Below are 14,097 nucleotides of genomic sequence, written 5' to 3' on the forward strand. Positions count from 1 at the left end.
GTTATGACTGGTTAATTATGACTGGTTATAATTGGTTATGACTGGTAATGACTGGCTATGACTGGTTACGGCAGGTTATGGCTGGCTATGACTGGTTACGGCAGGTTATGACTGGTTATAACAAGTTATGACAGGTTATAACTGGTTATGACAGGTAACCAGTCATGACTGGGTATGACAGGTTTTAACTGGTTATGATTGGTTATAACTCGTTATGACAGGTTATGACAGGTTATGACAGGTTATAACTCGTTATGACAGGTTATTAAATAAAATTATATAAGTTCACTAGCCAATATTTGAATTGGAGATAGGTATTTCAAAGATGCTTAATAGAATTACCACCAGTTTAAATAAGAATTCAACCGTCTGTCTTGTTCAAGACATAAATATTAGTCTGGTCAATTTAAACCCGGCTTAGTAATTTGATAAACTTGGTGGAGGGATATTAGCTAGCCTTCAGTCCTGAGCAGAGCTAGGCTAAGGCAGTGTGGCTGAGCAGAGCTAGGCTAAGGCAGTGTGGCTGAGCAGCAGCTAGGGGTAGCACCATCACCTTCCCCAAGGCCAGACGAACACTAAGCTGGGACTTAGAATATCTCAGTGCTTTGAGAGTTTTGTGCAGATAAAAAGTTCATTTTTACCTCGGTAGGAAATATTTAAGTTTAGGAAGTGTTAAGTTTTAGGGAATGGTTCTTTTTATTTACATTTTATAGCTTTGTTTCAATAAACTTTGTTTAAATTATTGGTATTTTTTAATTGTTCCAATTTACATGTCAGTGGTTTGCCAGTGGTTTCCACGAGTCTGCTTTATTGGGTTAAGTCGACATTCATATTGCAGGCAAGCCTAGTCCATTTGAAAAGCAGATATATCCCCTTGTTTTTCTATTGACTTCCACACATAATGTAAATTCATCTCGCCCCCTTTTCCAAGTAATTGGGGGATAATCCACCCAAGGGTTTAATGGTTAATTAATTGGCCCTAACCCCGATTATTAATTTTCAAGTTTTGTTTGTTTATTTGGTTTGGTGGTGGCGGTAGGCTGAATTTCTTGAGCGTGCTAAAGCCTAGTAAAAACGTCTCATGTTTGTTTTATCTAAGGTGATCGAACATCGAAGGTCACGAGGCGTGGGACTTAGCTGAGAGTTAGCTCTGAGGTCTTGGAGTTAAGTTTATTTACAGGCAGGGTAGTGGACAAGAGAGCAATTACTCCGTTCAGTGTTACAATGGTGGCAGCGGTGGGATCTCTGCCTGCCGTCAAGACCAACTTAGCGCCGAGGTTAGCGGGGATTTTTTTAAATTTGTTCAAGCTCCATCTAAGTGTCTAAGCGTATAACCAGTGGTTACACAATAAATCCCAAACAATTAACGTCACTAAATTGATTTAACATGAAACAATATTTTTGTAATTCTTAATAATTTTGTTTGTTTTTAATAGTGTTTATAGAGCAAACTCAATATCTTTCCTCTCCTTCATTTCGAATGTGGGTCACATATAACAAATGGGAAGAATTTCATTCATTAGTCGCCTGTGTCAGTGGAATGACAACACCTGTCACCACTTATCGAAGTAACGCGATGATGTATGGCTGCTCGTAGGATAGAGATTTTTTTTCTTATTGTCGTTATTTCTTAACAAACCAAGCACAGGCACATGGAAATTTTGCAAGGGTTGTGTTAAGTTTCTGGCATTGATGGTGAATATTTGTTTGTGTACACATGTAGAGCATTGGATTGTCTCCTGGGACAGGAGACAAGTGTCACTGTGTTGGAACATGATGAACATGGATGTTTTCCATGGATGCACAAGTGACTCCACCCATCCCCCACCCAACCCCTCCCGACATATCCACCTCAACTCCTCCCCACCTCAGCCTCAACCCAATGATGATCAGAAATTTCTCCTGGATAGGATTGAACACACTATTCCTATTGGAGATCATCCTCCAGTGTACTCCAGACAATGGAGATTGCCGGAGCAGGCAAAGAATGTTATCAGGGATGAGTGCCAGAAAATGTTGAGGCAAGATGTGATAGAGCCTAGTACATCACCGTGGCTCTCTCCTGTTGTGTTAGCTCGCAAACCTGATGGTAGATATCGCTTTTGTGTTGACTACCGGTAGGTAGACAAAATAACTGAGGGGGATGTATATCTTTTACCCCGAATTCAGGAGATAATCGATCAATTTGATGCTGCCACGTATTTCTCGGCTCTTGACGTGAAATCTGCGTACTGGACGATTCCAGTTGCGGAACAGAATAGGGGAAAAAACAGCATTCTCTGATGGCAGGCATACTTATCAATTTGGTAGGATGCCGTTTGGATTAAAGACAGCGCCGTCGTCATTTCAGAGGGCCATAAACTTCATACTCAGTCCAGTTTTGGTAAGGCATTCGCTAGCATACCTGGATGATGTTGTGATATATTCTAGGAGGTTTGAGGACCACTTACAAGACTTAACTGAGACTTTGACTTTGTTAGATCAGGCGGGGTTCAAGCTTAATGTGCAGAAATGTTCCCTGGTGGCTCAAAAATTCTAATTTCTGGGGTTCCAGGTGAGCCCAGACGGTATTCGACCTGACCCAGGCTCGTGCTGCACCATTGCTGACATGCCTACTCCAAGGACAGCAAAGGACGTGCGCAAGTTTTTTGGGCGGCCGGATAGTTTCGTTGTCACATTAAAGGTTTCGCTGGCGTTTCAGCACCCCTGATTGATTTGACAATTAAAAACGCTAAGTTCACTTGGAAACCTGAACATGACGAAGCCTTTCGTAAAATGAAGCGCCAACTAATTACAACCCCGAACAGGCCATACCTGATTTCGATAAAGAGTGGGAGGAACACACTGACGCCAGCGGTATAGCTATTAGTGGGTGCTTAATTCAGCGAGATGCGGGGGGGGGGGGGGGGGGGTACGTTACACAAAGTCCTCCCCTCACCAGACCCAGTACCCCGACATCAGTTACTCTGGGGTGGGTGACATTACAAGAGTCACCCGGCGGACACCTCACGTCACTAACAAGGTTGTCAGGGGCAGCAGGCTGTCCACATTGAAGTAGTCACCGGACGTCTACGTCTAACACCATCGTGGGTAGCTGTCTCGAGGTCACCACTACCCACCAGCTGCGTCGTCAAGACTGCAGCCAGACCAGCAGTGTTGGAGGAGAGGTCAACAGAATGGGCGGCCAGTAGCAGTACTCATATTTCTCGTCGGAAGATTGATGATTACGTCGTCTGGATAACAAGAAAGTGGAACTAAGGTGGTCACAGGTGGAACTGCACGGTCTCTCTACAGAAGTACCGTGACTCGCCGTAGAATTGCGCAAAATTGCCTAATTTGGCCTAAAGTCACCGGTACGAGGGTATACACAGTTGGTGTTTACGGCCTAGTAACCTGGTGACATCAAGAAACGCCTGAGATGACGTGTGACATGATGGAAGGCTTGAGCCACCTGTTCTGCAAACTCGCCACCCGCCTCAACGACCCTCTGACACCACTACCGTCACGAGACACTGTTAGTACGTCCAGTCCTGCTCTCCTGTGGTCACCTGCACCGTCAAGCTTTATATCCAGACTTCAGTGTGAGCTGCGGGTGATATGAAGACTCCTGAACTTTTGAGCGAAGTCAATGGTCGAGCGGCAGTGAACTACAGCTGTCACTTGGCGCTCCACTCTGGGACATTCTGTCGTCTTTCATAAGTACCGGGACGGGAGAAGAACAGACTAGGGGCCAGATTCACGAAAGCACTTACGCAAGCACTTACGAACGTGTACATCTTTCCTCAATCTTTGATGGCTTTGGTTACATTTATTAAACAGTTTACAAGCATGAAAACTTCCCATTCAACTGTTGTTATTGTTATAAACAGCCTCCTGGTGCTTCGGAGCTCATTAACTGTTTAATAATTGGAAACAAAGCCGGCAAAGATTGAGAAAAGATGTACAGGTTCATAAGTGTTTGCGTAAGTGCTTTCGTGAATCTTGCCCCAGGGATCTACATCAACGCATGGAAGAGGCCGCAACGACATCAAATACAGTCAGCGTTAATCGTTATCAGATTTTTTTGATAAAAGAACATTTGAGGAAAAGTATAGAAAGAACAATGTTACACTGTAATAGAAATAAGGTTCTGAATACCTAGTAAAGTAAATCTGGACACTGGTTAAATGCTGAAAACTAGATTTAGAGTCAATAGTATTCTGGTAACGTGAAATGTGGAGAAATGCTCATAAATGACTCGGTCATTAATTAAAAGTCTCCTGTGTGACAGACGACTGCACTAAACCCTGAACAAAAAGTTGTAGAAAAAATGTTGTGCTATTTCTTTCAGAGTATTGAAGACAGGAGCGGCGGATTAACAAAAACATTGATACTCGTAAATTGAGAGTGCGGACACTTAGCTGTAGAATCAGCTGTAACCTGTGATTTAGTAGTAGTAGTAGACATTTATAGATATATATAATAAAACTAGGATTGTTTTTATTGGCAGAATGTCAAGGGTGACATTGCTTTGGGAGTTGATGGAACATGGGTGTGAAGTTCGTGCTCCTCTCCTGGCTGACAGGGTTATCTTGAGATGATTTCGGGGCTTTAATGTTCCCGCGGCCCGGTCCTCGACCAGGCCTCCACTCCCAGGAAGCAGCCCATGACAGCTGACTATCATCCATGTACCTATTTTACGGTTAGGTAACAGGGGCATAGGGTGAAAGAAACTCTGCCCGTGGTTTCTCGCCGGCGCCCGGGATCGAACCCGGAACCACAGTATCACAAGTACAGCGTGCTGTCCGCTCGGCCGACCGGCTCCCCCGGTCGGCCGGGGGCGACTGGAAGTCACTCTGTAGACATATTTTTATTGTTTTTGTTATTTAGAATTGTGTGTCCTGCTCTAGGGGACACACGTGTGTCCTGCACTAGGGGACACACGTGTGTCCTGCACTAGGGGACACACGTGTGTCCTGCTCTAGGGGACACACGTGTGTCCTGCTCTAGGGGACACACGTGTGTCCTGCACTAGGGGACACACGTGTGTCCTGCACTAGGGGACACACGTGTGTCCTGCACTAGGGGACACACGTGTGTCCTGCTCTAGGGGATACACGTGTGTCCTGCACTAGGGGACACACGTGTGTCCTGCTCTAGGGGACACACGTGTGTCCTGCTCTAGGGGACACACGTGTGTCCTGCACTAGGGGACACACGTGTGTCCTGCACTAGGGGACACACGTGTGTCCTGCTCTAGGGGACACACGTGTGTCCTGCACTAGGGGACACACGTGTGTCCTGCTCTAGGGGACACACGTGTGTCCTGCTCTAGGGGACACACGTGTGTCCTGCTCTAGGGGACACACGTGTGTCCTGCACTAGGGGACACACGTGTGTCCTGCACTAGGGGACACACGTGTGTCCTGCTCTAGGGGACACACGTGTGTCCTGCACTAGGGGACACACGTGTGTCCTGCACTAGGGGACACACGTGTGTCCTGCTCTAGGGGACACACGTGTGTCCTGCTCTAGGGGACACACGTGTGTCCTGCTCTAGGGGACACACGTGTGTCCTGCACTAGGGGACACACGTGTGTCCTGCTCTAGGGGACACACGTGTGTCCTGCTCTAGGGGACACACGTGTGTCCTGCTCTAGGGGACACACGTGTGTCCTGCACTAGGGGACACACGTGTGTCCTGCTCTAGGGGACACACGTGTGTCCTGCACTAGGGGACACACGTGTGTCCTGCACTAGGGGACACACGTGTGTCCTGCACTAGGGGACACACGTGTGTCCTGCTCTAGGGGACACACGTGTGTCCTGCACTAGGGGACACACGTGTGTCCTGCACTAGGGGACACACGTGTGTCCTGCACTAGGGGACACACGTGTGTCCTGCACTAGGGGACACACGTGTGTCCTGCACTAGGGGACACACGTGTGTCCTGCACTAGGGGACACACGTGTGTCCTGCACTAGGGGACACACGTGTGTCCTGCACTAGGGGACACACGTGTGTCCTGCACTAGGGGACACACGTGTGTCCTGCTCTAGGGGACACACGTGTGTCCTGCACTAGGGGACACACGTGTGTCCTGCACTAGGGGACACACGTGTGTCCTGCACTAGGGGACACACGTGTGTCCTGCTCTAGGGGACACACGTGTGTCCTGCACTAGGGGACACACGTGTGTCCTGCACTAGGGGACACACGTGTGTCCTGCTCTAGGGGACACACGTGTGTCCTGCTCTAGGGGACACACGTGTGTCCTGCTCTAGGGGACACACGTGTGTCCTGCACTAGGGGACACACGTGTGTCCTGCTCTAGGGGACACACGTGTGTCCTGCACTAGGGGACACACGTGTGTCCTGCACTAGGGGACACACGTGTGTCCTGCACTAGGGGACACACGTGTGTCCTGCTCTAGGGGACACACGTGAGTAGCTCATATATAGCCAAGGAATTTTGCTAGCAAGCTTTTGCTGACAGATTAGGGATATCTGTTTAGCTATACCAGTCAGGTGTAGGATGTGTTGTTTCCAGTTCATTGGATGTTGGAGTCTCGTCGTGGACGTGGTGGCGAGCAGACGTGCTTTGCTTCGCTCTGCTACTGGCGTCTGGTGGGTGGACGTGTTTGTCGTCGCTGTTGGCCGGCGTGTTGACGGATGGGCGGATAACGTCACGCTGGGGGTGGTATATGTGCCATCATGGGCTCCTACACACCTCCACTAAAGCGCAAGGAGTCCATAGGACTCAAGTTTAGTTGTCATGCTGCTCCCGACCTTGTATCCACCACGATCTTCGAAGTGTTACAGATCAAGCAGGAAGAAATATTTGGTTACCAACCACTGCCAGGGAACAGGGTGGTGTTGAAATTTGGAAACAATGTGGCATTTTCAGAGTTTCTTAAGAAGTATGATGATGACATTATAAGTTTACCTAATGGGAAAGGATCAGTACAAGTGCTTAATTTGAGCAAAACGTTTACATACGTTTCTGTGAGGGATGCGCCATTTGAACTGTTGAATGGAACTATTGTACACATACTGGAACAATATGGGAAAGTGGACAATGTTCGTTTTAATAAATATACCAATGGCCCAGGGAAAGGGTGTTTTAATGGAACACGAACAGTAAAGATGGAACTTCACCGTAATATTCCATCATCAATGTCAGTAGCAGGTCATTATATTAAGTTTATATACAATGGCCAAATGCAAACTTGTTTCAAGTGAGGGCGTACTGGTCACATGGCTGCTGCCTGCCAGGTGGAGGCATCAGAACGGATCAACATTTCTCATGAACATGACTTTCCGCCATTAATAGAGGATAGTGTATCAGGAAATTAATCCAATGTTGTAAATACTGTAGTTCCAGGTGAGATAGATGAAGTAACCCACAACTCTGTAAGTGAAACGTCTGTGGAAGTGACTCCCAGTGCGAATGAGGCCGGTGAAGGTAACTTAGATCAGGACGATAAAGGTAATGCAGACAAGGAGGGTGCAGATGACACTGCTCAGAACGATAATGGTAATGCAGACAAGGAGGGTGCAGATGACACTGCTCAGGACGATAATGGTAATGCAGACAAGGAGGGTGCAGATGACACTGCTCAGAACGATAATGGTAATGCAGACAAGGAGGGTGCAGATGACACTGCTCAGGACGATAATGGTAATGCAGACAAGGAGGGTGCAGATGACACTGCTCAGGACGATAATGGTAATGCAGACAAGGAGGGTGCAGATGACACTGCTCAGGACGATAATGGTAATGCAGACAAGGAGGGTGCAGATGACACTGCTCAGGACGATAATGGTAATGCAGACAAGGAGGGTGCAGATGACACTGCTCAGGACGATAATGGTAATGCAGACAAGGAGGGTGCAGATGACACTGCTCAGGACGATAATGGTAATGCAGACAAGGAGGGTGCAGATGACACTGCTCAGGACGATAATGGTAATGCAGACAAGGAGGGTGCAGATGACACTGCTCAGAACGATAATGGTAATGCAGACAAGGAGGGTGCAGATGACACTGCTCAGAACGATAATGGTAATGCAGACAAGGAGGGTGCAGATGACACTGCTCAGGACGATAATGGTAATGCAGACAAGGAGGGTGCAGATGACACTGCTCAGGACGATAATGGTAATGCAGACAAGGAGGGTGCAGATGACACTGCTCAGGACGATAATGGTAATGCAGACAAGGAGGGTGCAGATGACACTGCTCAGAACGATAATGGTAATGCAGACAAGGAGGGTGCAGATGACACTGCTCAGACGATAATGGTAATGCAGACAAGGAGGGTGCAGATGACACTGCTCAGAACGATAATGGTAATGCAGACAAGGAGGGTGCAGATGACACTGCTCAGGACGATAATGGTAATGCAGACAAGGAGGGTGCAGATGACACTGCTCAGGACGATAATGGTAATGCAGACAAGGAGGGTGCAGATGACACTGCTCAGAACGATAATGGTAATGCAGACAAGGAGGGTGCAGATGACACTGCTCAGGACGATAATGGTAATGCAGACAAGGAGGGTGCAGATGACACTGCTCAGAACGATAATGGTAATGCAGACAAGGAGGGTGCAGATGACACTGCTCAGAACGATAATGGTAATGCAGACAAGGAGGGTGCAGATGACACTGCTCAGGACGATAATGGTAATGCAGACAAGGAGGGTGCAGATGACACTGCTCAGAACGATAATGGTAATGCAGACAAGGAGGGTGCAGATGACACTGCTCAGGACGATAATGGTAATGCAGACAAGGAGGGTGCAGATGACACTGCTCAGAACGATAATGGTAATGCAGACAAGGAGGGTGCAGATGACACTGCTCAGAACGATAATGGTAATGCAGACAAGGAGGGTGCAGATGACACTGCTCAGAACGATAATGGTAATGCAGACAAGGAGGGTGCAGATGACACTGCTCAGAACGATAATGGTAATGCAGACAAGGAGGGTGCAGATGACACTGCTCAGAACGATAATGGTAATGCAGACAAGGAGGGTGCAGATGACACTGCTCAGACGATAATGGTAATGCAGACAAGGAGGGTGCAGATGACACTGCTCAGACGATAATGGTAATGCAGACAAGGAGGGTGCAGATGACACTGCTCAGAACGATAATGGTAATGCAGACAAGGAGGGTGCAGATGACACTGCTCAGGACGATAATGGTAATGCAGACAAGGAGGGTGCAGATGACACTGCTCAGAACGATAATGGTAATGCAGACAAGGAGGGTGCAGATGACACTGCTCAGAACGATAATGGTAATGCAGACAAGGAGGGTGCAGATGACACTGCTCAGGAACGATAATGGTAATGCAGACAAGGAGGGTGCAGATGACACTGCTCAGGAACGATAATGGTAATGCAGACAAGGAGGGTGCAGATGACACTGCTCAGGAACGATAATGGTAATGCAGACAAGGAGGGTGCAGATGACACTGCTCAGAACGATAATGGTAATGCAGACAAGGAGGGTGCAGATGACACTGCTCAGGAACGATAATGGTAATGCAGACAAGGAGGGTGCAGATGACACTGCTCAGAACGATAATGGTAATGCAGACAAGGAGGGTGCAGATGACACTGCTCAGAACGATAATGGTAATGCAGACAAGGAGGGTGCAGATGACACTGCTCAGGACGATAATGGTAATGCAGACAAGGAGGGTGCAGATGACACTGCTCAGAACGATAATGGTAATGCAGACAAGGAGGGTGCAGATGACACTGCTCAGAACGATAATGGTAATGCAGACAAGGAGGGTGCAGATGACACTGCTCAGGAACGATAATGGTAATGCAGACAAGGAGGGTGCAGATGACACTGCTCAGAACGATAATGGTAATGCAGACAAGGAGGGTGCAGATGACACTGCTCAGAACGATAATGGTAATGCAGACAAGGAGGGTGCAGATGACACTGCTCAGAACGATAATGGTAATGCAGACAAGGAGGGTGCAGATGACACTGCTCAGAACGATAATGGTAATGCAGACAAGGAGGGTGCAGATGACACTGCTCAGAACGATAATGGTAATGCAGACAAGGAGGGTGCAGATGACACTGCTCAGAACGATAATGGTAATGCAGACAAGGAGGGTGCAGATGACACTGCTCAGAACGATAATGGTAATGCAGACAAGGAGGGTGCAGATGACACTGCTCAGGAACGATAATGGTAATGCAGACAAGGAGGGTGCAGATGACACTGCTCAGAACGATAATGGTAATGCAGACAAGGAGGGTGCAGATGACACTGCTCAGAACGATAATGGTAATGCAGACAAGGAGGGTGCAGATGACACTGCTCAGAACGATAATGGTAATGCAGACAAGGAGGGTGCAGATGACACTGCTCAGAACGATAATGGTAATGCAGACAAGGAGGGTGCAGATGACACTGCTCAGGAACGATAATGGTAATGCAGACAAGGAGGGTGCAGATGACACTGCTCAGAACGATAATGGTAATGCAGACAAGGAGGGTGCAGATGACACTGCTCAGGAACGATAATGGTAATGCAGACAAGGAGGGTGCAGATGACACTGCTCAGAACGATAATGGTAATGCAGACAAGGAGGGTGCAGATGACACTGCTCAGAACGATAATGGTAATGCAGACAAGGAGGGTGCAGATGACACTGCTCAGGAACGATAATGGTAATGCAGACAAGGAGGGTGCAGATGACACTGCTCAGGACGATAATGGTAATGCAGACAAGGAGGGTGCAGATGACACTGCTCAGAACGATAATGGTAATGCAGACAAGGAGGGTGCAGATGACACTGCTCAGGACGATAATGGTAATGCAGACAAGGAGGGTGCAGATGACACTGCTCAGGAACGATAATGGTAATGCAGACAAGGAGGGTGCAGATGACACTGCTCAGAACGATAATGGTAATGCAGACAAGGAGGGTGCAGATGACACTGCTCAGGAACGATAATGGTAATGCAGACAAGGAGGGTGCAGATGACACTGCTCAGAACGATAATGGTAATGCAGACAAGGAGGGTGCAGATGACACTGCTCAGAACGATAATGGTAATGCAGACAAGGAGGGTGCAGATGACACTGCTCAGAACGATAATGGTAATGCAGACAAGGAGGGTGCAGATGACACTGCTCAGAACGATAATGGTAATGCAGACAAGGAGGGTGCAGATGACACTGCTCAGAACGATAATGGTAATGCAGACAAGGAGGGTGCAGATGACACTGCTCAGAACGATAATGGTAATGCAGACAAGGAGGGTGCAGATGACACTGCTCAGAACGATAATGGTAATGCAGACAAGGAGGGTGCAGATGACACTGCTCAGAACGATAATGGTAATGCAGACAAGGAGGGTGCAGATGACACTGCTCAGAACGATAATGGTAATGCAGACAAGGAGGGTGCAGATGACACTGCTCAGGACGATAATGGTAATGCAGACAAGGAGGGTGCAGATGACACTGCTCAGAACGATAATGGTAATGCAGACAAGGAGGGTGCAGATGACACTGCTCAGGACGATAATGGTAATGCAGACAAGGAGGGTGCAGATGACACTGCTCAGAACGATAATGGTAATGCAGACAAGGAGGGTGCAGATGACACTGCTCAGAACGATAATGGTAATGCAGACAAGGAGGGTGCAGATGACACTGCTCAGAACGATAATGGTAATGCAGACAAGGAGGGTGCAGATGACACTGCTCGAGACGATAATGGTAATGCAGACAAGGAGGGTGCAGATGACACTGCTCAGAACGATAATGGTAATGCAGACAAGGAGGGTGCAGATGACACTGCTCAGGACGATAATGGTAATGCAGACAAGGAGGGTGGCAGATGACACTGCTCAGAACGATAATGGTAATGCAGACAAGGAGGGTGCAGATGACACTGCTCAGAACGATAATGGTAATGCAGACAAGGAGGGTGCAGAGACACTGCTCAGAACGATAATGGTAACTGCAGACAAGGAGGGTGCAGATGACACTGCTCAGGAACGATAATGGTAATGCAGACAAGGAGGGTGCAGATGACACTGCCTCAGAACGATAATGGTAATGCAGACAAGGAGGGTGCAGATGACACTGCTCAGAACGATAATGGTAATGCAGACAAGGAGGGTGCAGATGACACTGCTCAGAACGATAATGGTAATGCAGACAAGGAGGGTGCAGATGACACTGCTCAGACGATAATGGTAATGCAGACAAGGAGGGTGCAGATGACACTGCTCAGAACGATAATGGTAATGCAGACAAGGAGGGTGCAGATGACACTGCTCAGGACGATAATGGTAATGCAGACAAGGAGGGTGCAGATGACACTGCTCAGGACGATAATGGTAATGCAGACAAGGAGGGTGCAGATGACACTGCTCAGACGATAATGGTAATGCAGACAAGGAGGGTGCAGATGACACTGCTCAGAACGATAATGGTAATGCAGACAAGGAGGGTGCAGATGACACTGCTCAGAACGATAATGGTAATGCAGACAAGGAGGGTGCAGATGACACTGCTCAGAACGATAATGGTAATGCAGACAAGGAGGGTGCAGATGACACTGCTCAGAACGATAATGGTAATGCAGACAAGGAGGGTGCAGATGACACTGCTCAGACGATAATGGTAATGCAGACAAGGAGGGTGCAGATGACACTGCTCAGACGATAATGGTAATGCAGACAAGGAGGGTGCAGATGACACTGCTCAGACGATAATGGTAATGCAGACAAGGAGGGTGCAGATGACACTGCTCAGAACGATAATGGTAATGCAGACAAGGAGGGTGCAGATGACACTGCTCAGAACGATAATGGTAATGCAGACAAGGAGGGTGCAGATGACACTGCTCAGAACGATAATGGTAATGCAGACAAGGAGGGTGCAGATGACACTGCTCAGAACGATAATGGTAATGCAGACAAGGAGGGTGCAGATGACACTGCTCAGAACGATAATGGTAATGCAGACAAGGAGGGTGCAGATGACACTGCTCAGAACGATAATGGTAATGCAGACAAGGAGGGTGCAGATGACACTGCTCAGAACGATAATGGTAATGCAGACAAGGAGGGTGCAGATGACACTGCTCAGAACGATAATGGTAATGCAGACAAGGAGGGTGCAGATGACACTGCTCAGAACGATAATGGTAATGCAGACAAGGAGGGTGCAGATGACACTGCTCAGAACGATAATGGTAATGCAGACAAGGAGGGTGCAGATGACACTGCTCAGACGATAATGGTAATGCAGACAAGGAGGGTGCAGATGACACTGCTCAGACGATAATGGTAATGCAGACAAGGAGGGTGCAGATGACACTGCTCAGACGATAATGGTAATGCAGACAAGGAGGGTGCAGATGACACTGCTCAGGACGATAATGGTAATGCAGACAAGGAGGGTGCAGATGACACTGCTCAGAACGATAATGGTAATGCAGACAAGGAGGGTGCAGATGACACTGCTCAGAACGATAATGGTAATGCAGACAAGGAGGGTGCAGATGACACTGCTCAGAACGATAATGGTAATGCAGACAAGGAGGGTGCAGATGACACTGCTCAGAACGATAATGGTAATGCAGACAAGGAGGGTGCAGATGACACTGCTCAGAACGATAATGGTAATGCAGACAAGGAGGGTGCAGATGACACTGCTCAGAACGATAATGGTAATGCAGACAAGGAGGGTGCAGATGACACTGCTCAGAACGATAATGGTAATGCAGACAAGGAGGGTGCAGATGACACTGCTCAGAACGATAATGGTAATGCAGACAAGGAGGGTGCAGATGACACTGCTCAGAACGATAATGGTAATGCAGACAAGGAGGGTGCAGATGACACTGCTCAGAACGATAATGGTAATGCAGACAAGGAGGGTGCAGATGACACTGCTCAGAACGATAATGGTAATGCAGACAAGGAGGGTGCAGATGACACTGCTCAGAACGATAATGGTAATGCAGACAAGGAGGGTGCAGATGACACTGCTCAGAACGATAATGGTAATGCAGACAAGGAGGGTGCAGATGACACTGCTCAGAACGATAATGG

The sequence above is a fragment of the Procambarus clarkii genome, chromosome 62 (assembly GCF_040958095.1).
Source record: "Procambarus clarkii isolate CNS0578487 chromosome 62, FALCON_Pclarkii_2.0, whole genome shotgun sequence".
NCBI lineage: Eukaryota > Metazoa > Arthropoda > Malacostraca > Decapoda > Cambaridae > Procambarus > Procambarus clarkii.